Source organism: Lagenorhynchus albirostris, chromosome 1 (genome assembly GCF_949774975.1).
Source record: "Lagenorhynchus albirostris chromosome 1, mLagAlb1.1, whole genome shotgun sequence".
In the NCBI taxonomy this organism is placed as follows: domain Eukaryota; kingdom Metazoa; phylum Chordata; class Mammalia; order Artiodactyla; family Delphinidae; genus Lagenorhynchus; species Lagenorhynchus albirostris.
The window spans coordinates 184540716-184567428 of NC_083095.1; the positions used below are offsets into that span (position 1 = coordinate 184540716).

The 26713-nt window shown below is 44.7% G+C and overlaps 1 protein-coding gene across 8 annotated transcripts in view; it reads right to left on the reverse strand.

Moving 5' to 3' along the window:
• FRMD4A (FERM domain containing 4A) overlaps window positions 1-26713 on the reverse strand; it is a 378187-nt gene that overhangs the window by 236419 nt on the left and 115055 nt on the right. Inside the window, exon 1 of one of the 8 annotated variants that reach the window (XM_060162181.1) lies at window positions 12493-12684. The exons of 6 other annotated variants lie outside the window; for them this stretch is intronic. The gene's annotated coding sequence lies outside the window, so the exon portion shown is untranslated. Of the gene's footprint in view, window positions 1-11713; window positions 11812-12492; window positions 12685-26713 lie in introns of those variants that run through there. One more of the 8 variants, XM_060162189.1, reaches the window with a different exon arrangement.

Below are 26713 nucleotides of genomic sequence, written 5' to 3' on the forward strand. Positions count from 1 at the left end.
ATATAAAGTGGAATATTACTCAGCCACGAAAAGGAATGAAATAATGCCATTGGCAGCAACATGGATGGACCTAGAGATTATCATACTAAGTGAAGCAAGCCAGACAGAGAAAGACAAATACCTTACGATATCACTTCTATGTGGAATCTTAAAAAAAATGATACAAATGAACTTATTTACAAAATAGAAACAGACTCAAAGACAAAGAAAACAAACTTACGGTTACCAAAGGGGAAAGGGAGGGGGGATAAATTAGGAGATTGGGATTAACAGATACAAACTAGTAAACATAAAAGAGATAAACAACAAGGTCTTACTTGTTGGGAACTATATTCAATATATATATTCAATATCTTATAATGACCTATCATGGAAAAGAATCAGAAAAAATATGTGTATATGCATATATACATATCTGAATCGCTTTGCTGTACACCAGAAACTAATACAATATTGCAATCAACTATAATTAAATTAAAAAAATAAAGACATGCTCCTTCCCATAGAAGCTACAGTGAGAGACATACACATTAACGGGTCATTCGAATTTGAGATCAAACTGGAACAGCAACCTGGTGAGATTCCTGTGGGAGAACAGAGGAGGATGACGCGCTCCACTTGGAGGGACAGGAGGAGGTAACTCTGCAGGCTGGAACTGAAGAACAAGCAGGGGTGCCGGCAGACAAGGGACAGGACGGGCCTCTTAATCTGAAGGGTGAGTATTTGCAAGAAGCTGACGTCCAGCAAAGGTCAAATGTGCATGGGGAAAGGCAAGAGTGTGTGGTGGTGTATGCACAACAGACTGAGTATCTGTGTCCCCCCAGAATCCATATGCTAAATCCTAACTCCCAATATGATGGTATCAGGAGGTGGGATATTCGGGAGGTGATGAGGTCATGAGGGTGGAGCCCACATGAGTGGGATTAGTGCCCTTAGAAAAGGGGCTCCAGAGAGCTCCGTTGCCCCATCTCACTGTTTGGAGACACAGTGAGAAGGCACCATTCATGAACCAGGAAGCGGGTCCTCAGAAGATACCAAATCTGCTGGTGTCTTGACTCCCCAGCCCCCGGAAGAGTGAGAAATAAACGTCTGTTATTTATAAGCCACCAAGTATTTTGTTACGGTTGCCTGAACAGACCAAGACAGCGTATGAAGGAGAGTGTGAGAGAAGAAGTTTAAGAAATAAGAAGCTACCAGGTTGTGGTGAGGCCTTTTATTCCATGTTAAGGGCTGTGGTCTCCAGGGAATGAAGCGGGGCGGCAAGGAGAGGTAGAGAGAGGGGATGCCTGTGTGCGTGCTTGCGGGTGCGTGTGTGTGTGTGTGTGCGTGTGCGTGCGGTAGGATGGTGGTAAAGGGATAAGTGGTGATCATTTTACAATAACTCAGAAAAGAAAGAGGAAACCTTGAACCATGGCAGTGGCAGTCAGCACCTCACCCCAAAAGAACTTGGGAAGAAAACATAGTAATAAGGCTTTGGAGAAATTGATGGTAAAAGGCCAGAAGAGTTTGATGCTAGTAATGTAGCAAAGAGGAAGAGGGAGGAGACACGGTGAGTCATTTATCACAGGACAATGATTTTTAAGCCTTAGGAGGAAGAGGAACAGGGTAATCAAAAAACCACAGGTGGAACTAGTAAAAACAAAGGGAAACTCAGCAAAGCATTGGCTGACCCTGGACTACTAGCAGAATGAGGTTCCTTTGGGGAATCGTATTTCCTGAACATTGATAACTAGCCAAACAAAGACTCAGCTGTTTCAAAGCCAGTCTGACTGGCAGTCTCACCAGGGAGGGTCTGATGGGAAAGGGCAGGCAAATGCTGTGCTATTTCATCATCACCTTCTAGGCAACAGAGAAAGCTGCAGTAACACGAGCTTCCCTGCTCTCACCTTTCCACAAACAAGAAGCAAGGATGCTCACACATTAACTGTTTTCTATTTCCAATATAAAACCCAAAGTCACAGTACAAAATTTATAGTTTTTAGGTTTTTTTCAGTTTGGTTTTGTTCGTTCTTTAGGAGTGTGATCAGTCCTACCGGCAAGACAAAAAGAACTTAGTCCTTTAAAACAACCAAAGGACTGTGGTTTGGGATATTATCCTTGGATATTATTATCAAGATATATTTGAGTACCTTTCCAAGATATCTGTATCTAAAGGGCACAAAATCTGCACTGATAAAGTTATAACCTTAGGAACAGGAGGGCAGGGAAACTAAACTGTCGTGCGCGAGCGAAACCACATATTCCACAATAAAGATGGAACCACAAACAAATACCAGTTTACAATTTCTGCATAAAATGACAGACACACTTCAAACGAAGCCTATAAGCTGTCCCTGAAGATCCACCTAAAATATATCCTTGTTCTGGATGTGGCTATTATGTTCTATAAATACTTTGCTGTTTTTACATTTGTTTAGTGCTTTTATTCTGCTGCCCGTGTGTGTGCCTGTCTAATCCGTCTCCAGAAGATGGACCATCTCTCATTCTAATTTATTTAACACTTTGAAGGTTATTATGTGCTTAGATAATTTTTGATGAATATTCTGCAAATTGGCATGTTGATTTCTCCTACTGTGAGGAAACCCTCCCAGTATTTTCAGAGCGGTCAGATGGTGCGTGCAATTAATAAAACGCACACAAACATCTGGTACACTCAGGTTCTAGGCTTATTTCTTCCATTCACTCGGTGCGTTAAGTACTTGGGTGAAATATAAATAAGAAAATTGGAGGTGAAAATTTTTCTAATTGTTGACCATGAATGGAAAATAACCAAAAATTTTATATACTGATTGGATTGTTGCCTTTGTTGTTAAGAAATAGATGGCATAAACAGGCACATGAAAAGATGCTCCACAGCGCTGATTATGAGAGAAATGCAAATCAAAACTACAATGAGGGGACTTGCCTGGTGGTGCAGTGGTTAAGAATCCGCCTGCTAATGCAGGGGACACGGGTTAGAGCCCTGGTCCGGGAAAATCCCACATGCCGCGGAGCAACTAAGCCCGTGTGCCGCAACTACTGAGCCTGTGCTCTAGAGTCCGTGAGCCACAACTACTGAGCCCACGTGCCACAACTACTGAAGCCCGTGTGCCTAGAGCCCATGCTCTGCAACAAGAGAAGCCACTGCAATGAGAAGCCCGTGTACCGCAACGGAGAGTAGCCCCCGCTCGCCACAACTAGAGAAAGCCCACGCGCAGCAACAAAGACCCAACTCACCCAAAAATAAAATAAACAAAATAAATAAACTTATTAAAAAAAAAAACCCCAAAACTACAATGAGATATCACCTCACACCAGTCAGAATGGCCATTATAAAAAAATCTACAAACAATAAATGCTGGAGAGGGTGTGGAGAAAAGGGAACCCTCTCGCACTGCTGGTGGGAATGTAAATGGATACAGCCGCTGTGGAGAACAGTATGGAGGTTCCTTAAAAAACTACACATAGCACTACCATATGACCCAGCAATCCCACTCCTGGGCATATATCTGGAGAAAAACTTCATTCAAAAGTATACATGCACTCCAGTGTTCACTGCAGCACTATTTACAACAGGCAGGACATGGAAGCAACCTAAATGTCCACCAACAGATGAATGGATAAAGAACATGTGGTGTGTGTGTGTGTGTGTGTATATATATATATATATATATATACACACACACACAATGGAATATTACTCAGCTATAAAAAAGAATGAAATAATGCCATTTGCAGCAACATGGATGGACCTAGAGATTATCATACTAAGTGAAGTAAATCAGACAAAGACAAATATTATATGCTATCACTGATGTGGAATCTAAAAAAAATACAAATAAATCTATTTATGAAACTGAAATGGCTCACAGATGTAGAAAACAAACTTATGGTTACCAAAGGGGAAAGGGAGGCGGGAGGGACAAATTAGGAATATGTAATTAACAAACTACGCTACATAAAATAGATAAGCAACAAGGATTTACTATATAATAAAGGGAATAATATTCAGTACCTTATAATAACCTATATTGGAAAATCATCTGAAAAAATACATATATAACTGAATCACTTTGCTGTACACCTGAAACACAATATTTTAAATGAACTATACCTCACTTAAAAGAAAAAGGATGGCATAACCATTGACTGACATACCCTTGTTTCTACTGGAGGATTTTTTCAAAATAAAAGCCGTAAGAGCTTTCTGATCAATCCTGAAAACTGAAGAATTTCAGAAAGGTAGGGTGATAGAATCCATGAGTGCAAAGGCAAATCTGGTCATATTTCTTCTCTTCCTTCCCCTCCCCCAACCAATCCTCCCCAGTTTAATGTTCATGGGCTCACTCAAGACTCACGGATGCAGCAGGATGCTGCCCATTCTCGGTAAGCCTCCTCCATCCCAATAAGGAAAGGATCACTAGGGTGATGTCTTTACCTGCAGAATCCTTTCTGGAAGGCTCGTTGTTACGGAGTATCAGAGCTAATGTTTTTCGGGTTTTTTTCTTACGCTACTTTCTATTTATAAAATTCACTCCAGGATCGTAGGTAAGGAGGTGACATTATTTCAGCAATACCTCCACCTCCACGGCCAGTGGCCTTCTTACACCCCTTGTGTTTTAAACCTCCTGCAGTTAGTACTGTTGGGTCTTCCAGGGACATAAGCAAGCCAAGCACGGAGGGGAGAGTGCAAAGACAAAATTTCTGATTCTAGAAGAGGCTCCCTTATTTTTTTTGTGCTGGGTGCTTCATGGATATCATCTCATTGGCTCCACTGAATAAAACTTTTCTGATAAATAAGAAAACTGAGGCTCAGAGAGATTCAGTAATTTACCCAAGGCCTCACAGCCAGTAAGGGGCAGAGCCAGAAGTCCAAGCCCGGGGGACATGACACCACAGCCCTACCCGCTCTGTGCACCAAACCACGTGGTCAGGGACTCTAGTCTTGGCCCTGCAACGGGGACCCCGGTGAGGTCCCTGAACGTCTGTGAGCATCTCCTCATTTGTAAAAATGATCTCTGTGCCCTCTTTTACTCCAAAAATTCCATCCGAGATGTCTAACTTGCTGGAGAATCCCCAAATTTCGTATGTGCGTGGTCCACAGTCTCTGCTCAACATTTAGTGTGACTGCAGCCCTTGATGCTTGGCTCTTATCCGTGGTCTCTGCTCTCCTGCCAAGACCTGCCGGCTACATCTGTGCTCCTGGTCACTCTGTAGTTACTCTGTTACAAAACACTCAACCACCCCAATAAAAGGGGATTGAGAAGGCAGAACACTGCCCTGCATTGTGCTCCGCTCCCATCGTTCTCATCCTCACCACCCTCCCCTCTTTTCTGCTCTCTCTCTGAGCAACAGAGAAATAAGTATCCAATGCCTCTTGGGGGTAACCGGAGGCAGCAGAGAAATCGGTAAGCCCGCAGTGCACTACCCACTGTTTGTAGGTGTGTTGCCCAGCACCAGGTGGCTCCACTCTATTAGGGTTTCCTAGTTTGGGTTTGTCCCAACTATACACTTTTTCACAGGCATGTGGGGAGAGCATAATCGTGCATTTTATGGGTATGAGTGGCACAGCCTTGGCAATTCTCCGATTATTATTTCCATTTGTTGTCATGCATTATCAATCTAATTCCCCATTACGTGCCATGTTTTTCATGCATTCCTCGTACAGCAAGGACAAAGAAAGGCAAAAGCCCTGCAAAGAAGCCTGTATCACCAGAAGAACAGGCTAACTCTGATGGAAATTGTGGAGTTAGAGCCCAAGGTTGACAGGATAGCTTTTGGCTAATTCGGAGTGAAAACTATCGTCAAAAAGTTTGGTATTTGGCATGAGTACCAAGACGGGCAAGGTATTGCTGAATGGGAATGAGGGGCCACACCACAGAACAGACTTACAAAAAAAGTTAGATACAGAAGGACCTAAGAGGACATTTTTCTTTAGACCACTGGGTTTTCCAGGTTTCTGAAGATGCTGAAATAGATCAGCGTTGCGGTTGGTGTGAAGAGTCACTCGGTGATTTTTCTTATTCAGATAGGATCTATTGAGTGCCCACCATGAGCAGGGGGTAAAGGTAGTGAGCCTTCGGTGAACAGAAAGTGCGCAGTGACTACGGATTGGCAAATAATCACTAATACGATGGCGCGTGTGGAGGTAGTCAGAGTTTGGGGAGAAGGATGTAGGTGTGCAAATGTTCTTGACGACCCACAACTCACGTCTTCTTGCACTACATCAAGGAATGGCCAGAGCTTCAGTTTTTTTTTTTTTTTTTTTTTTTTTGGTACACGGGCCTCTCACTGTTGTGGCCTCTCCTATTGCGGAGCACAGGTTCCAGACGCGCAGGCCCAGCGGCCATGGCTCACGGGCCCAGCCGCTCCGCGGCATGTGGGATCCTCCTGGACCGGGGCACGAACCCGCGTCGCCTGCATCGGCAGGCGGACTCTCAACCACTGCGCCACCAGGGAAGCCCCCAGAGCTTCAGTTTTAAAACAGAAAACCAGAAACCACCACATACGATGGAGATCAGGCTTTGTAACAAGTCGGCTCCTATCAGCTCCATCTCTGAACTGGCGTTAGAGATGCTCGATCATCTACAGAGGGGTTACCCATTCAGTTCAACCGGAACCTATAAGCCCATTTTTTCTTGATTATTTGGTAGTCATAAGATCACTGAACTGAACCAGATCCCTTCAATCCCTTCCAACAATCATGGCCTTTATTCTGAGCAGTAATTTCCATCTTCAAGGAGAAAAGTGTTTCTCTTTTGGGGAAAAAAATACCTAATTTCTACTGATAAAGTTAAGAATTGAACACACACCCTCTGCCCACAAACACACATACTCACTCAACAGCACCCAAAATAAGCATTAATGCAACTCACTAAATGGTAGCAAGAGCTCTGATCATCTTCTGAGCAAGTAAGAGAGGCATAAGGATAGATACTTTTAGGATAATGCGGCTAATGGTAGAGCTGGTAGCCTCGAAAGTAAGGGTGTGTCTAAATTATTCCTTATAAGAGAGAGACATGCTGATCCCACAGGATAGGGGAAAGAGTGGCAGCTGATGGATTTAGGGAACCAAAAGGAAAGTGCTGTGGAGAGAATTTCTGATAAGCTGGATTTATGCTGATTCGGAAAACTTGCAAAAGAGAGTAGCAAAACCAGCAGGCTTTGTGTGCAGTGGTGACCCTGGAGCCCAGAGTTCCAAGAGCTATTGTACCAGCTCTTGAGATTAAATGTCCTGGAAAAAGCAAAAACAAAAATGGAAAATACGGCCAATACACTTCAGTCTGATTACGGCTAGAATAAACAGCATAAGATAAAATACTCAAATCTCATCCTTCCCCAACAGGTTCGTCTTTTAGTGGCCACTTTTTCCCAGATTCTTTAAGTCTTCGATTTTGCTTATGGTAGGAAAAGTTCAAGCATCTATGTACCTTACATAACTGATGGATTGATCCTTTCAATTCCTTTTCTCCCATCAACTCCTACCTTTTAGGAGACATCCAATATCTACTTTTGTTCCTTTAACTACCTATTCAGAGAGCAACGGACGTCAAAGAATCAGAAATGGACAAGATGGAGAGAACGGATAACCAGTGTCCGGGGAGCTCAAGAGGAATGTAGTTTTTGAAATTTAGATCGAAGATCTTTATCCCATGGCTTCTCTCCCCATGAGGTCTCAGAGATCCTTTCTAATAGAGATGCTGGAAGTTTTCACAATGAATAAACCCAAATAGAGAATTTCTGCCACAAAGGTTACTGACACATCAGCTGATATCCAAAAATAAATAAATAAATAAAAGACAGGAATGAAAGCCATTGGTGAATCTAGACTTATACTTTCTGATACTGTGTAGAATGTGGTTTAAACTAACTTCAAAACCTATTTTAACTGTTAGCATGTCTTTCTCACTTTACCTAGTTTAAATGGAAATTCTCCAGAAGCTACACTGTTCCTTTTTTTTAAAAAAAGTACTGACATATGCAAAAATTTCTCAGAACAAAGCTTGAGCTCTGAATGTGCCCCATCGTATTTTCAGTCATTCAGTGTGTCAGGCTAAATGCAACTCTTATAACTGATAAGTATAGGACAAACGAATAAAACTCTAGGTCTTTTACTTATACACACACACTAGCATTAATAACGTGAGCACGAGTGGTATATTTATGCAGTAAAGTCAGTCATGATCTTCTTTGGAGGCAGTCACACTCAACCCCATATTTACTAAATATAAAGGTACCCTGACAGGTCCCCTCAATTTCCTGGACCTTTCATCTCATCACTGCCTCTCCCATCACAAATCGATCACACTTTCTCATCAGCTCATCGAGGCTGACTCAAGGACCCCTTTCTTTTACAACTCTGGCATTCTCACTAGTCCACAGAGCCTTTTGCCAAGTTCCAGAACACAAGCAAGGATTCATTCTTTTTCTGTTTTTTTTTTGCCGCACCGTGTAGCATGCAGGATCTTAGCGCCCCAACCAGGGATCGAACCCGTGCCCCCGGGGCAGTGAAGCAGGAAGTCTTAACCACTGGACGGCCAGGGAAGTCCCAAGGACTCATTCTTGGTTTATTCTTTGACCTCAGACTGTAACTGGGCCATTTCAATAAGGCTGAGCACCACCCACATCTGGGAGGCAGATCTCATGGATTATGAAGTCAGTGACTCACTGAACCTCGAGGGGTTTCGGTTTCTCCCATGACAAGATAATGCTAATAGCACTTACCACCTGCTAGGCTGTCAGGGGACTTGGCAACAATGTCTACAAATTACAAAGAGGCCCTATGCCATAAATAACAAGTCTCATTAATAAAATTAGTTCAAGTGCCAGAAAGAATATTACCAACAACAGTGGCAGATCACACTTGGTCAGAATAAAAGTGGGTGGAGGAATCAAAAAATGGGCAGAAGATCTAAATAGACATTTCTCCAAAGAAGACATACAGATGGCCAACAGGCACATGAAAAGACGCTCCACAACGCTAATTATTAAAGAAATGCAAATCAAAACTACAATGAGGTATCACCTCACACCGGTCAGAATGGCCATCGTCAGAGTCTACAAATAACAAATGCTGGAGAGGGTGTGGAGAAAAGGAACCCTCCTGCACTGTTCGTGGGAACGTAAACTGGTGCAGCCACTATGGAGAAGAGTGTGGAGGTTCCTTAAAAAGCAAAAATAGAGCCACCATATGACCCAGCAATCCCCCTCCTGGGCATATATCTGGAGAAAAACATGGTTCGAAAGGATACATGCACCCCAGTGTTCATTACAGCGCTGTTTACAATAGCCAAGACATGGAAGCAACCTAAATGTCCATTGACAGATGAATGGACAAAGAAGATGTGGTTCATATATACAATGGAGTATTACTCAGCCATAAAAAGAATGAAATAATGCCATCTGCAGCCACATGGATGGACCTGGAGATTATCAAACTAAGTGAAGTAAGTCAGACAGAGGAAAACAAATATCATATGATATCACTTATATGCAGAATCTAAAAAAAAAAAAAGATACAAGTGAACTTATTTACAAAACAGAAACAGACTCACAAACAGAGAAAACAAACTTATGGTTACCAAAGGGGAAAGAAAGGCGGGGAAGGAATAAATTAGGAGTTTGGGGTTAACAGATACACACTACTACGTATGAAATAGATAATCATCACGGACCTACTGTATAGCACAGGGAACTATATTCAATATCTTGTAATAACCTATAATGGAAAAGAATCTAAAAATGAATATATATATGTATACACACACATGTACTAATCACTTTTCTGTACACTAACATGACTGAAACTAACATGACATTGTAAATCAACTATATTTCAAGAAAAAAAATTTTTAAGTGGGTGGATTTTCTGATCCTCATTTCAACTAACACTATTCCCTTTTAACACAAGAAGAGTTTAATGTTGTTGTTGTTGCTTTTTCTAAAAGGTTACTGCTACCCGCACAGTTCACATCAAGCATCACTTTTTTCCAAGTTATTTGGAGGCAACACTGTATTCACTAGCAGGACAATATAGTATTGATTTCAAAGCAAGTCCAAATATTGCTTCCAATCAAATTAACTGCAGCTATTTAACCTCTGGGGCCAAAGAGATTCAAGTCTATCTGCGGCGGGACCCTCCCATTCCTGGTGTACCTTAAATAAACCCAGATTTCATTCACAGCAGAAGGGACCCCTCAGCCAACAGAAGAGGCCCATCCTCTAACCCTCTAGGTTGCAAGAGATGAACACGTTGAGAATCAGAATCAGATTTCTGCTGATCTGAAGGTTTAGTCTTCCCACCATGTCCAAGTCAGACTCCAAAAGGGGGCCAAACGCTAGGAATGAACTTGAAGCAATTTAAAAACCAGAAACAAAACAATGAAAGGTGTCCTCCCATCCCCCCCACCCCCCATCAACCTCCCACTTTGTTGCACATTGGAAAAATGGCACACAGGGTTAAGTTCTACTAAGTGTAAGGAATAGATTTTGCATCCAACTCCTGAGACACTTTCCCCCGGGTCAGCGGTGGCTTCCCTGGATGAAGTCATAAGTCTGCCCCTGGCTCTTGGACTGGTGCTTTCCCGAACATCACAGTCATGCTTTCAGAAAAGGACCAGACTTATAGTGCCGAGGTGTTAGGGGTATGTGAGAAGCTGTTGAAAACCCACTCAGGTAAATGCAGATCAAATCAGCCTGACCAGGTGTCTAAATACAGCTGGGGCTACTCCAACACTGAATAAGCCATCCCCACCGAAGAGCTCGGATTTAGAAATGTGGTTGGCTTAGGTGTTCTGAGAATCCCTTTCATCAGAGGCTGTGAGGATTCAAACTGAGAGAAGCCAGAACAGCGGTAACAACGTCTACTGGGATGTTCCATTCATAGGGGAGAAAGCCTCCTCCAACCAGGGTGAGGTCTGGGGATCGCCCTTCTCAGCAAGCAGAGCTTCCGGGGGGACTGGCATGGCTGCACCATTCAGAATGTGTGTGTCTATTAAGAAGCCACCGCCAGACCTATTATTAGAACAGCCATCCCTTGGAAATTTCGCAGAATTTGCTTGAATCTACTGAGCAGTTACTCTCCTAACGAGGTACTGGAGAAAGGCACCGAGTTCCCGACTACACACGGGCAGCCCACACGGCTTTCAAAGTACAGGACCGGTTCATCTTTTCTAAACGCAATATGCGCCCACGTTTGGGCAGTTGCCTGCAAGACAGAAGCCCTGCGTTTGGGGGGTTCGTCCTGAAGGGGGTTCCCTCCTCTCCTCCTCCCGCGGTCTCCCTGCATTAAACTTGCTGCAGCCATTTGGAGTGTGAAAGAGCAATCCATTTTAGCAGTCCTAGGCAGCCGGCGATCTGCAGCCTGCCTCCTGAACCCACCCAAAGAACAGGACTTCCCTGTCACTTCCAGAAAAACGGTTAGAAAAAAAACAAAATCACGCCCGGGTCTGCCCGCAGCAAGGTCCTTTCCTTTCTCCCCGGGTAGACCTAGCCAGTGTGAGGTCGAGATGCCAAAGAAAGTGGGTGTGGGGAGAGGGGGTAGCACGAGGGAGTAGAGTCTGTGCCGCACGTGGGGTGTGCACTGGAACAATGTCACATCTGCAGCATTAAATGCTCTACGTCCTCAGTAAAGCAGAAGTGTCATGTCCCTCTCACCGGCCCAGAAACGGACCCAGAAGTGCTGCAGAATCCACCGCCTGCCCGCAGTCGCGGCTGGGAAACAAAGACACATTACCTTTTATTCGTGGTGCTTCCCAGGGAGCCGAGGAACTTCAGGTTTGCAGCGGCGGATCCGCCGAAACGGGCGTCCCATGCGCCCCGGGTGCGCAGGCCCGGGGCCTAGCCGGCGGCATCCGAGCCCGGCGCCTCCGCCTCCGCCTCCGCCGCGCGGCGCCCGCAGCCGCCCCGCCGGTGCCCGCGCGCCCCCGCCGCCGCCGCCCCGCCGCCCCTGCGGGTCCCCAGTCAGCCCATCGCCCGCTCGCGCCGCTCACGCCGAGCCTGGCCGCGCGCCAGGGCGCACCGCCGCCGGCCCGCCCCTCGCCCGCGCGCCGAACACCGTGCCGCTGCGCCCGGCCCTCCGCATCGCGGTCGGCCCCGCGCGGCGCCCCCGGGCACGGCGAGCGCGCTCGGGGCCGCCGGCGGCCGGGGGCTAGGCCGGCTCCGGCGAGTCCCGCGCGGCCGAGCGCGCCGCCGCCTCCCGCGCGCGCCGCGGGGCACCCCCGAGAGCCGGCCTAGCCCCCGGACAACAATGAACGCGCCGGCCCGGCCCGGCCCGGCCCCTGCGCAGCCCGCGAGCCCCCGGTTCCCGCTCCGCCGCACACGCGATCTGGACCAAGTTAGGTCCCGAATCAGCCGCCGAGCCGCAGAGGCTGCGCGGAGCCAGAGGCGTGCGCGAGAGGAGCGGGGAGTCGGAGCCCGAGGACCGCCCGCGCACCCGGCGCCGTCCCCGACAAACCCACCGAAACCCGTCGCGGGAGGCCCCCTCCCACCCTGGGAGCCGGAGGAAGAGGCTACCTTGGCTGAACTTGGCGGAAGGTGCAGCTCTTATCCCTCGATCTAGTCCAGTTTTCTTGCATTAATCTCCCCTCAACTCTTTGGAAATGGAAGTTCCTGTGAGATAACCCAGTCGTGGGGCTATTGTCAGGATTCGCAACAATTACTGCGGAGGGGAGACTCCCATTTCCAGAGCCTGGGGGAGGAAGACGGCCTGACACGTTCTCTTTCCAAAAAAGAGAAACACACTGGGAGACTATCCCGAGGAGAACAATAACTCAATTCACATTGTATGTCTAAATGTTTATTACTTCAGGAGCTCAATTTGCCTTAGACACTTTTTTTTTCTCCTTTTTCATGAATTGTCAAAACACGGGTGATGAAATAAAGGGAGAAGCAGGCGGGAGCACCCGCTTAGCGAAGGTGGAAAAGCCAGCTTGTCTCAGAGGTAAAATCTTTCCCTAGAACTCACTCGTCACTTGAATCGCCAATATCCATCCACCCGTCCATCCACCCATCCATCCATCCATCCACCCATCCTTCAAGGGAGGGACTGTTTCCCCTTTTACCGTAGTTTGAAGGAGACCCAGGTATACTGATACCATTATTTCCAGGACATTGGCAGGAGTGAAAACTTACAAATTTTATAATAAAAAGAAATCTCACACATCCTGTCTTCCAACTGATCTTTCCAGACACAGCTTGTGTGTTCTCTGATGATCTCTGGTGAACATTTTTGACAGTTCAAGAGGCCTCACAATCCACAGAAGGGAAACATCTAACTTTTCCTCCAAGTCAGTGTTGGAGGAAAAGATGAACGCCTGTGAGGACTACCCACCTTATTTCAGACGGTGGTGATCACATGCTCCTGGCTGGGGGACTTGATTATCTGAATCTGAGGAATGGGAAGCTGAATGGGAGGTTTCTGTATTTTTGAAGTCCTTGAGGATTGTTCTCATGCCAAGCCCGGTTCTTTCATGTTGCAATTGAAGCCCATCTCCTCGCGTTCTGAGGCCTTTACAGGGAATATTATTTCTTTGGAAGCAGATTATTTCCAGTGCTGCTTTGTTTTGACTGCAACACCCAACAGGTAGTGATCGAGGAAATGTTCAAACCTTTCTCTTCCGATAGTTTGCATCCTTAGAATAGTCTTTGGATTCCATCTACATCCACCTCCTGCCTTTCCACCTTGGCCGTTGGAATTCTCAATATGTCCTGAATCAAGCTGACCAACTGGTAAAGCCCCTTTCCAGGTTCCCTGTCTTACGAAACGGCATCCTTCCTCTCCCCACAGGGATAGAGAGATCTTTCATCTCCTTCCTTTGACTCATTCCTCACTGTCAAATTATCACCAAGCCTATCCTCATAAATAGATCTGGAAAGTTCCTTGGGAGCAGCCCCTTGTCTGATTTGTTCCGACAGTGCCTGGTGCCCATTGCTTAATCTTTGTTGCATGAGTAGGCCCTGTTCCTAGCCTCGGTCAGTGTACATCACCTTTCACCGCCATGTCTCTAGCAACCTCCTGACTGGACCCCAGTCTTGTCTCTCAAATGCATTCACCACACCACCTGGAGTCACTCTCCTGAAACTCACACCTGATCATAGGATTTCTTTGCTTAAACCCATTCAAGGTTTCCCTGGCTCTTAGGCATAAAGTCCTCGCTTCCTTAGATGGCTGGGATGTCCCGAGCATCAGGTCCTCCTTATCCATCCAGCCTTGTCTGCGGCCACCAGTCCCTTCATCTCCATAACCCTATTCCAGGTCTCCTGTGTTCCTGGTTCTCACTGGTCCCCTTGTCCCCCAGCAGCCCATGACTGCAGAAGCCACTCCAATCATGTCACACCTCTGCTTACAACTATCCAGGCTTCTCACTGCTCCTGAAGCACCCTCCCCATCGTCATCACGTGTTATTCTCCGAGTCCCTCTCTATGATTTGCCACCAGGCCACTTCTCTGCCAGCGAATGACTCTTTCCTTCCCTTGGCTTTTGCGTGTCTTGTTTCTCCTGCCTGGAATGCTCACCGCCCGCCCTCGCCCCGCCCACTCTTTGTATAGCTGGCTCCTTGCCATCCTTCACGTTTCAGCTCAAACCCTGCCTCCTAAGTAACCTTCCCTGATCAGCACGTGGGAAGTGACCTCCCCAGCTGCTCTTTGTATCATTAGCCTGTTTATTTCCTTCTTAACTATGATCGGTATTCACAGCTGCGTGTGAAAGGCACAGACTGATGTCAGACTTCCAGAGCCTGGCTCTTGCCTCAGCCACCTCCTCACTGTACAACCTTGGGCAAGTATCTTAACCTCTCTGCGCCTCAGTTTTCTCACCTATGAAATGGGGATCGTAATACTACCTACCTCATAGCGTTGTTATAAGGATTAAATGAATCAATATATGTGAAAAACTTAGAACAGGACCTGGCAATATAAGCGTATACATGTGAGGGCCTTTATGTGTTTTATTGTCACTCTGTCCCCATGGCCTGGGCTAGTCCCTGACACAGGCTCTCTTTACCCCCTAAGCCTTTTGTGTTTGGAGCCCAAACTGAGAATGGATACAAATTTAGGGAAGAAAAACTACATTTGAAGAATTTAAGTACTGAGAGAAATAGGCCATGGTAAAGCTTGATGAATGAGATAAAAATTCAAACTTAAATCTTCTGGAAGTTAATGAAAATATGAAGGAAATATATTCTCTGTTTCACCAGCAGTGATCCTTGGAGTTCATGGATGACAAGCTTTGCCAGTCAGAATTCTGTAATGGTCTGTTTTCCGAAGAGGCCAATTCTACCACTGACAATTCAGGCAGTTTCTTGCAAAGACATAAAGAATCAAAGGCTCTTTGCAAAGTGTTGGACCATCGGTCAGCCCTAGCATGTAGTTGTGATGAAAGAATAGAGCATGTTTCCATTTTCAGCTCGAGTGTGATGCTTTTTGAAGAATCTAACTGAAAAAAGAAACGTGGAAGGCTGGTTTCTGGACATATGCCTTTGTGTTTTGCTTTTACTGCTGGAGAAGATTCAGAAAGAAGGAGAAATACTTTTCCTTTGGTTCTTCCAGAGGGCAAGCAGGACTTTGAGACCTGATTACCTCGGGTTCTCACAAAGAGTTAGGGAGCTTTGTATTGAAAGGAGCTAAAGTCTCCAAGAGAGGAGAGGTGCTCTGAAGCTTGAAAAATGGGGAATGGAGAAAAGCATGGAGAGAGGCAGTAGCACCCCCGGAGGAAGGAAAGGGGGGCCACCTGCAATTGGAGAGACCCATCCTCCATGTCTACAGAGTGCCTCAAGAGGGCGCCGGTCATCTGCCGGGGCAGCCTGAGGACAATGGAGGAAGGTACCAAACGCCAAGAGGTGTGTCTTAGGCACAGCAAAGGATCTTGGGGTTCTGCCAGGAGGGATGGAGTCTTTGGCTTTAAAATGGACCTCAAGTTCTTGGGTACGTGAGCATCTCCGTGGCATCTATGCTGGATCAATGACAAGAGACCCTTTTCCTGTCATGAGGTATTGATAGAACGTGAGTTGGTGGAGAGGAAAGAATGAGTGAATTTCTGCCACCTTGGTGAGTGAGGACATAGATTGAACTGGGTTTAGAGGAGTAAACTACTATGATTGTTTTACACCCAAAGTTGCAGAGCAAAAATTAGACCCACTTCACTAATAGAAAGTATCTGGTTCTTAACTCTGGGGTCTGCAGTCACAGCTTTCCTAACAAGCTCGGGGCAGTACACGGAGCACTTAGGAGAAGATGCCTCAGCTTGGATCTTAGCCAGAGAACCACTGCTGCTGGAGAAGGATGACCCACTCATTCCTTTGTGTATCTGCCCCGCTGAGGACAGACCCCAGCGTGGGCTGGATCTGAGTCTGGGCTACACAATCCTTTGCTAAGAACCAATAACATGGGACAGCCCTGGAATCCTGCTCTGAAGGCGCAGTGTGACCTTGAACAAGTCTCTTCATTTTTTGGTGCCCGTTTCTTCACCTTTAAAACTGGCCTGAGAATCATCTCTCTCTCTCTAGCCTTATGAAGACCATGGATTCAACACATATTAAATATTTTCAAAACCACACAACTGATGACAGTTGATAACTAACATTATTACGAGTACATATTCTGTGCCAGGCACAGTGCTAAGAACTTTCCAAAACGTTCATTGATCATCACAAGATTCCTATGAGGTGGAAGTTACTTTTTCTCTCTCTTCTATGGAGGAGGAACCTGGGGTCTAAAAAGGTGAAGTAACGAACTGAGGGGACTCTGTTCATCAGATTTGAACCCAGAGTCATCCTTTTGTGACCTGAGCTCTTATCTCGCAAGCTTGACTACCTCATACTAATACAAATGAAATATATTGGCAATCACAGCGAGCACGGCCACGCACTTACTTTATATATACTATTAATTACGGATTGAGCCACAGTTGGAGTTGGGTAGCATCTATAGGAGGTGATAGTATGTTGTACTGTTACATTCGTTTCTAAGCCGCACCAAACAGACATTGATTTACATTCCGTTCATATGTTTCCGGAAAATAATACTGTCATCTTTTCCTTCTACTTTCACCAGATGTTGAGGATAGAGTAAGACTCCTTTGGGGCAGGTTAAAGTCCTTGACTGGTTTTAAGTGAACCCTATTATATTTTTATACCCAATCCTTTTCTCTCCTCACTCCCAGGTCAATTAAAGGCCAATCCTGAGCCACTTCAATCAAAAAGAAAGAATTCCATCTCCTCTCCTGGCCAGACAGCAAGCACTTAAGACCACAGTCCCTGGGGTATACGAAGAAACCATCTAGTAACTGTTTTAGTTCGTTATTTTTTTAAATAGCAATGTCATTTTTTAATAGCTATGTTTTATAATCTTGTTATGTTCTCATTACGTGAAATTGTTGCTTATTATTTTTTCCTGGTTGGGAATCCTGATTTAGACTGTCTCAACTCAGGGCAGTAAAAACCCAGGGCAAGTAAGTAATTGTGAAACACAAACAAGAATCAATCAAAACATCACAAGCTAATCAATGTCATTTGGAGCCCCTGGGAGCAGCTGTATTATAGTGAGTACCATACTATAAAATCGGCGTACATTAGAAGTACACTCAAGGACACAGGTTAACACTTTCACCAAACCCTTTCTGTTTATTTGCCTTGAAATATATATTAACCGTAGTTAAGACTTACTTGGCACCTACCAGCTGCCAGATACTGCTTATGCACTTTACATGCAATAACTCATTTAATCTTCTCAACAGCCCTGGGAGGTTGGTGCTATTAGTAGCCCCATTTGGAGGGAAGGGAATACGTCAGGGAGAGGGTTTATAACCCACCTCAGGTCCTACAGATGAAAAGTAGGCAACAGCCAGTTATCAAACTTGGGCAGTCTGAGTTCCGAGTTGAGATTATTAACCCTCACTCAACTCACCGTCCATTGGTCCAGTATTTGGAGGTACTGCATTCCTTATTACCTAACACAGTGCCTATCAGCGGGGACTCAATACTCATTGTTTATTCGTGGGCCCATCACCTCATTAGGAAAGGGAGTTAAAACAGAAATATTTGTGAAATTGAATAGAAAAAAAGTTTCAGCAAGCATTCCTTTTTCGGTTGGAACTTATAATAGAGAGAAGGCTTCTGTGCAGGTGACATCAATTACTCAATCTCTCAAGCAAGCAATAAGAATGTATTGGAACCATGAGCCAGTTTAGGAGGAAGGCTCCCAGGATTTAAGAGAACAGAGGCACCTGTGCCCCAGGGAGAAAAGGCAAGTCAGTTTCCTGGAGTTGAGATGGGGCTGAAAACTGTCATCGAGTGATGACTTGTGATGTGATGACATTTTTCCTGCCACCAAATAAAGATCAACCCACCCCAAATCATAATGGCAAAGAATCTGCTATAACTCACCTTATAAACAAGGTGGGTTCAGTGAAGCAAGTTTCTAAGGTTCTGACTCAAATAGGCAGTTGGTTAGGCTGTTTGCTGAGATACGGATTGGATATGCAAGATTAGAACTCAGAAAGAGATAGCTGGGTGGAAAAGAAAAAGGTTGGCGACGCCTGTACATAGAGGGCACTTAAACCTATGGAAATTGACGAGGTTGTCCAGGAAAGATACTGTCGGGGGAAAAGAGGGCTCAGGACCTAGCTCTCAGGCAGACTTAAGCCAGCATCATAATCACCTGGAAGCCTTGTCAAAATGGGGCTTCCCTGGTGGCGCAGTGGCTGACAGTCCGCCTGCCGATGCAGGGGACACGGGTTCGTGCCCCGGTCTGGGAAGATCCCACATGCCATGGAGCGGCTGGGCCCGTGAGCCATGGCCACTGAGCCTGCGCGTCCGGAGCCTGTGCTCCGCAACGGGAGAGGCCACAACAGCGAGAGGCCCGCGTACCGCAAAAAAGCAAACAAACAAACAAAAACAGATCAATGGGTCTCACCTCCCCCAGGCCCCCCCGAGTTTCTGATTCATAAGTCTGGGCTGCGGTGCAAGAATCTGCATTTCTAATAAGTTCCTGGGATGCTGATGCTGCCGGTCTCCGAGCATCTCTATTCTGCCAGAGGTCTTCGCTCTGTTCCTGGCACCCTGGCCTCCCTGCCGTTGTCCAGACTCATCAGACTCTCTCTAGCCCAGGACCTTTGCACCTCCCTGTGCCTGGAATGCACCTCTCCAGATATCAGCCCAATCAAGCCCAAACTTTTTTCAGGTCCCTGCTCAAATATCACCTTCTTAGAGAGATCCTTTCTGACCACCTTTTTTTTTCCAGTAGCAAGAAATGGTAGCAAGTTTTGTTTCTTTTTCATAGCTGTCACTCAATTCTTCAAATGCCAAATTCACTGTGATATATGACCATTTTTTTTTTTTTTTTTTTGCAGTACACGGGCCTCTCACTGTTGTGGCCTCTCCCATTGCGGAGCACAGGCTCCGGACGTGCAGGCTCAGCGGCCATGGCTCACGGGCCCAGCCGCTCTGCGGCATGTGGGATCTTCCCGGACCGGGGCACGAACCCGTGTCCCCTGCATCGGCAGGCGGACTCTCAACCACTGCACCACCAGGGAAGCCCTATGACCATCTTTCTTAAAAAAGCAACTCCTCCCACTTGCCCTCCTGCTTCTGCCCCTCACCCTCATCCCTTCTCTGGTTTATTTTTCTCTGTTTCCCTTATCACCTTCTAACAGACTATACAACTTATTTGTTTGTATGTTTTGTTCATTACCTGTCTCTCCCAGGAGAGCAGGGATTTATGTCTGTTTTCTTTTTTGCTGACTCTCTTGAGCCTAGAATAGTCCCTGGCACATATTAGACGTTCAATGAGTATTCATTGAAGGATGAATTAAATGAAGGAATAAACAGTCTTGCCTGTGGAATTGTGGTTTTAAGAATTTAATTCTGATGGAAACCCTTCATAACTGGTTGCCTCCATATCAAAAATGAATATGACCATGTTGTACCATTCTGAAAAAAAAAAATCTCCTCTTCTACCCGGGATAAAGCCAAAAATCCTTGGATATTCTCCAGTAGGCACTGGTTGGGGCTGAGACATGGCAGGGAACAGACTCTGACGTGGTCCCCGTCCCCCTGTTGCCTACAACCTGGTTACAACCCTCTCCTGCTCTGAAATAACCCATGCATCTCTCTACCCATTTGTAGCACTTTATTGTAACCATTTCTGCATTTGTCTATATGCCTCACTCAATTTCCTCCAAGGCAGGAATCGTGGTGGTGCTTTGTTTTTGCTTTGATTTTATTCGAAGTCCTCGAAGTTTGTTCATCTGCACACAGTATATTTAATGCTGCTTTATCACTTTCTCTTGGCCAAGCGTTATGATCACTACCCAATAAATTTTTAGAGTGAAATCCATTCAGCTAATAAAAAACAGGAGAAGCGTCTGTGATGGTAGGAAACAGCATTTGACCGGTGTTTATATGCAATTCTGTATAATTGTTTTAATAAAGGCGGCCTAAATTACAGTCAATCTGAAACCATAAATGAGCTCTGTCGCTCATAACTGAGCCGGGGCGAGTCGCGTGGTGCGTGCACCGCCAGTGGTGTGGAACCTTCTGCAGTGCGTTCTGCAGATTTCTAAAGGCGTTTGTGGAGGCCTGATAAAGACACTTAATAATCCCGCAGCTGTAATTTCTATCTTGAAATGGATGTTTTTCCATCTCTCCCCTCAGTCTCTACCTAGTAAACTCTAAGTTGTTTTGGTGTTGGCTTTCAGAAACATAAGGTTCTTTCTTGGCGTATATTCTTATACTCATATTTTATATTCTTCTCTAATGGGGTCTTGGGAAGATCTTCACAGGTCTTTTCTTGGATCTCACCCTCTTTTTCACTGTCTCAAAAGTGCAAAATATAGCAAATAAACACTGGTCTGAATAGCTGATCCCAAGCAGAGGTGAGGATGCTTGAGGACAGTTTTGATCTTGAGTCCTCAGTAGAAGAGGGGATACAGCGGAGAGAAAGGAAAGTATCTTTAGAATCTTCAGAGGATGACTTCTGTGCTATTTGCAAAGAAAATTCCCTTGGAAATGGGTTCTAACCTAAACTGGGATAGGATGATGATGATAATGGCTAGTATTTATTGAGTGGCACCAGGCACATGACGTGAATCATCTTTAATTCCTGCAGCAGCGCTGCAAGTAGGTATTATTAATTTCCATTTATAGATCCAGAAATTGAGGCTCAGAAACATTAAGTAACTTGCCGAAAGTCCATACCCAGAAAGAGGCAGATTTGAATCCGAGTCTGTATTCAATTCCTCCAAAACTAGAGGACTGTATTTGTGACTAACTGTGTAACAGGTTATTTTAGGTTCTGTTCTGTGGAAAGTGTAAAGCATTCCAACAAAGGGTTTTAATGTAGATTTTTTTTTTAAGCCTCCAAAATGCGAGGCTTAATTTTGAGCAAAAGCAGAAGTTGGTCAACCAAGGGCTCACAGCGAGAAGTCTCAGGATTGGTTTCTAGTGGAGTGGATGGATGGCAAGGGAGCTCCCGGAAGGGATGGAAAGCAGGAAACACCAAAGATGATAGGATCTAGGTGACGGGTTTGCCAATCCCTGCCCCGAGCTGCCTCTGGTCATCAAAATCATCCCCACCCAAGCAGCGCTCTGCAGACACCAGGAGGTAGTCCCCACCAGCAAGTCCAGTGACAGGACGTAGCTGACTCGGCGCTGCCCCGAGCTGGCTAACCCCGGCATAACCCCTGGTGTGTACTTTTGCCAACAGTTATCTGGCAGCTGCTCTCTGCTCTCTGCTTTCTCTGTTAGCGCCTCTGATTCTGTTCCTCGTCCCTGTACAGCTTTGAACAGGTCAACCGAAGTCTTCAGGCAGGACCTTCCTTATCTGTCTACACAGCAGGCTGAAACCAGTATTAGGATGCACTTTCCTGCCCCAAGACACTGAGAGACATAGCAAAGGGGTTAGGAGTGCAGGCTATGGCACTGGACTTCCTGGGTTTGAACCACAGGTCAACCACTTACTAGTTGTACTAGTCATACTAGCAACCTTAGGCTAATGGGTTCTACACTTCTTTCAGCCTCGGTTTCCTGAGGGTTGCTATGAGGATTGCATTGCAAAACGGATAGTTTTTGGCACAGAACACATGCTTAATAAAACACATGCTATTAATATTCTTATTTGCATTACCTGTGTCAACTAAGGGCATGAAATCTGGCAGCTTTTGTCCACGTACAATACCCCCTTGCCTGCTGTGTTAGACGTTGATATTTGGTTTAAGCCCTGTACCCAAGTGTTGTGAGCTTTAATGAGATGCCAGGTGACGTAATTCCTGTAAATAAATCATAGGAAATACCCTGATCCTAAAGAATAGTGTCCTGAATTCCATCCCTTTCTTCTGAGTGTCCCGCGTGCCCTGTCCTTGTAGGGAGCGTTCACCCTGATCATCTGCAATTAACTTAAAAGGGGATTCAGGTCCATTTAGGACGCCTACAACTTCATTCAGCCACTGAGGGCACATTGGAGAGAACTAGAAAATGAGCCTGACTTTTTAAAGTCTGTTCAATCTCCAGTTCAATGGGAAAACCAAGGTGGATCGCAGATTAGACAAAACTAAATGCCCTAACCCTTCATTCCTCGGACACTTACAGTGCCTGTCCAGCTGTGTCCGTAAGCATTGTTCATAGAAGCGCTCTGAGGCCTGAAGGCTTGTGTAAGCACCTCTGCTGGACAGATGCGGAAATGGGCAATAAGGAGTTCGTGGCCTGCCCAAGGGCTCCCTGTGAATTTGTGGGACGTTCAGAATTAAAACAGGTAGCCTTTCCTGAGCACTGCTCACCAATACTGTCCCCTCCCAGTATGTATGCAGGGCAGTCACAAGACCAGATATGTACACACTCCTAAGTTCCTTACCACTGTAGTGAGTCCCTCATAATACAAAAGTACCTAAAATTCTTTTCTTGTTAAATTTTGATGGGCCTCTTTAAAAAATATTTTAAAAAATGAAACCTAAGCATTTAGAAAAGTACAGAAAATAGACTGCTGAATACCATTAAGACTGAACATTTTGCCTTATTTGCTCTAGACTTTATTTTAATTGAGATATAATTGACATATGACATTGTGTGTGTTTACAGAACACAAGGTGCTGATTTGGTACATATATACTTTACAGTTTGGCTCCTGCTGTAACACTGCTATCACATCACATAATTATTTCTTTTTTGTGCTGAGAATAACTAAGATCTAGTCTCTTAGCAACTTTGAAGTTTAGAGTACAGTGTTGTTGGCTGTAATCACTATGCCATGCATTAGCTCTCCGGGACTAATTCATACTCTAGTTGTGAGTCCGTACCCTTAAAACAAATCTCCCCAATTCTCCCATCCCCCAGTCCCTGGTAACCACTATTCTACTCTCTGTTTCTATTCCTATCAGCTCTTTTAGATTCCACGTATAAGGGATATTATATAGTATTTGTCTTTCTCTGTCTGACTTATCTCACTGACCATAATGTCCTCAAGGTCCATCCATGATGTTGCATATGGTAGACTGTTTTTATTGAAAGAGAGAAACAGAGACAGAGAGACAAGAGACAGAAAGGGGGGGGAGAGAGAGAGAGAGAGAGAGCGCGAGCTCTCGTCCTTTCTCCTTCCCTCCCCAGAGGCTGAGACTCTTCTAAAGTTTCTGAATATCATTCCCATATTCCCATGTTTGTTTTATCCTTTGACTACATACAAACATAGCCATAAGCATATACTATTATATATGCGTACATATATGTACTGTAAGTATATACTATTATGTGTGCTTTTAAACCTTACACAAATGCACCAGAACAGGTCTATCTTTTCACAATTTATTTTTCATTCAATAGAATGTTTTTGAGACTTGTCCATGTTGACACATTTAGACCTAGTCCATCCATTTGAATCCACTGTGCAAATAGCCCACAGGTCATTTATCTTTCTCCTACTGAGGGATTAGTGACTTCTAAGTTTTCACAAATACAGTTGGCCACAGGGCCTTTGCTCTTACTCTTTCCCCTGCCTGCCATGCTTACTTCTCAGTTATTCCTTCATTCAAGAACATTCTTATAATGTCTGCTTAATTTGCTTCCTTATTCCTTCAGGTTTTTACTCAATTGTCACTAGGATGGCCAGAGAAAATGTAGGATGTTCAGTTAAATCTGAATTTCAGATAAACGACAAATAAATGTGTAGTGTAAGCATGTCCCAAACACTGTATGGGATGGGCTTATACTTAGAAAATTCACTGATGATCTGAAATTCAAATTTAGGGGGGTGTCTTGTATTTTTATTTGCTAAACTAGCAACCCCAATTGTCACGTGCTCAATGAGGCCATTCCTGTCCTCTTCAAGTTTTTAACCCCTTCCCAACACTTCCTATTCTTTTTCTCTGTTTTATTTCCCCTCATAACACTTATCACGAATTTACCTGCCATATATTTTCCTAATTTATTTTGCTTATTTTCCGTCATCCTTCCTAAGCTCTTTGAAGGCAAGATTTTTGTTTGTTGTGTCCCCTGCTATATCCATAATACCTGAAATAGTATGTGAGGCATAGTACGTGTTCAATAAATATTTGCTGAATGAAATAATGCAGAGACTATCTTTGTGTACGTCTCCTGAGTATATGTCTGAGAATTTCAGTAAGATAAACACTTGGAAATGGAATTGTTTTTTGTAGGATGTCTATCTCTACTAGCTATTTCTCATTGCTAATCAAAGTGGTTGAACTAATTTCCATTCCCATCAGCGATGTGTAGAAGTCCCCATTTCCCCACTATCTTCTCTTCCTTCCTTCCTTCTTTCTTTCCCTCCCTCCCTCTCTCCCTCTTTCTCTCTTTCCTTCCTTTCTTCCTTTCTTCTTTCTTTCCCTCCCTTTAGAAGTACACTAATTTAAAATTTTTGTAGCAATAGTTGAAACCAGCATGAAAACATATGATACTCACTAGTGAATTACAATCAATGAATTCATAAAAAACAGTAACTGTTAATCGAAAAGGTTTCAGATGTTTTTCAGTGCTTATTTAAAATATGAGTTAATTATTACAGATGCATTCCTAAGCCACGGTACCTCTTGTGTAAGAAAACAAACAAAAATTGCTCCAACCCATTACTGTTTCAGTGACACCGAAAAGGTCATTATACACATTTTGAAGAAAAGCCACCTTATTATTTTTTCAACTAAAAAGGAGGAAGTCTTATCTGAGAGCCATAAAATGAAAACCTCCACAAAAATTGCATGGAATGTTCTTTGGGATCAGATTCAGAATTTTCAGAAACTTGAAACCCATATCAAAAGAGGAAATTTGACACAGTCCTTTGTTACAGATATGGTCAATCTCTTTAATGTCCAAAAGAAGAACTTAAGTTATAAGTTTTAAAAGCTGTGTGTTGGGAGTTCCCTGGTGGTCCAGTGGTTAGGACTTGGTGCTTTCACTGCCAGGGACCAGGTTCAGTCCCTGCTCGGGGAACTCATATCTCGCAAGCCACACAGCATGGCCCAAAAGAAAAAAGAAAAGGCTGTGTGATCAAAGAATATAACGAAATGACACATTTTAATGTGCTCTTAATACATTCTTGAACAGTCATAAAATAGGTTGTGATCTTTTGCAAAAATGGCCACAATCCCTCCCTGAATCTAGGCTCCTTATAATGATTGTGAAGGGATGTGTAGAGGTGAAGTCTGTTTTCCTTCCTCTTGAATTTGGACTGTGCTTCTGACTGGCCTTGGCCAGTAAAATGCAGAAGCAACAACGTGCCTGTTCAAACATTAGCCCTCAAAAGGTCTTTCGTGCTTGTACTTGATCTCTGGGAACACTGCCTTCCTGTCCTAGGAACAAGCCTGGAAGACATGAGACCTAGTGGATCAAAGCTGAGTCAGCTGAGTTGTCCCAGATGAATTCCTAAAGAGGTGAGAGAGCTCAGCTGAGATCGGCGAAGCTGCCTGCTTGATTGGCCACTGAGCACAGATGCATGAGGAAGACCGGAAGAACTGCCCTGCTGAGCCCAGCCCAGATTGCTGACGTACACGATCACAGGCTGACTAAAGGCAGGTTGTTTGAAGCCGCTACGTTTTGCAATGATTTGTGACACAGCAATGGTTACTGATGCACAGGCTCACTTGGTTCCTCACCCTACAGAAAGCAGAGCTGTTAATTTCTTCAGTTTCTTTCCTTTTGCTATATTTATGCTGATGAAATGGGTAAATATATCTTAATTTGCAAAGGGCTTGATGGCCAAATAACGTAATTTTTTTCCAACAAGATCTGTGAATGTTGCATTAAGCATAACAGCCGCTGGAACCAGTAAACGATCACGTACCCAGCTTGGTACCCGTCTGTGACGGACACACAGCTGCGTCACACCATGCTGCCCTGGGTCTGCACCAGCAGTCACTGCGGCATTCACCAGGAATAGTCGACTCTTAAGCCTCTGGGAGTTTCAAGGCAAAAATCTAGTAGTTTGAAAACTTGTCATTTTAAGGAAATTGTAAGAAAAGTGCCTCTGAAATTGGACTTTTTGAAAAATAGCATTCTAAGCATATCTTTTCCCTCAGCCAGAGGAAACGGCCAGCTGGAATTTTCAAACTCAGAGATGAATTGTTAGTTTTCTTCATGGAAAGCAAATAAAAACAGACAAACAAACAAATACCCCCCACCCCCCGCGACTACAGCCTTTAAAGGGAATCCTTATACATCGCTGGTGGGAATGTAAGTTGGTGCAGCCACTGTGGAAAACAGTATGGGAGGTGTCTCAAAAAACGAACAATAGAACTATC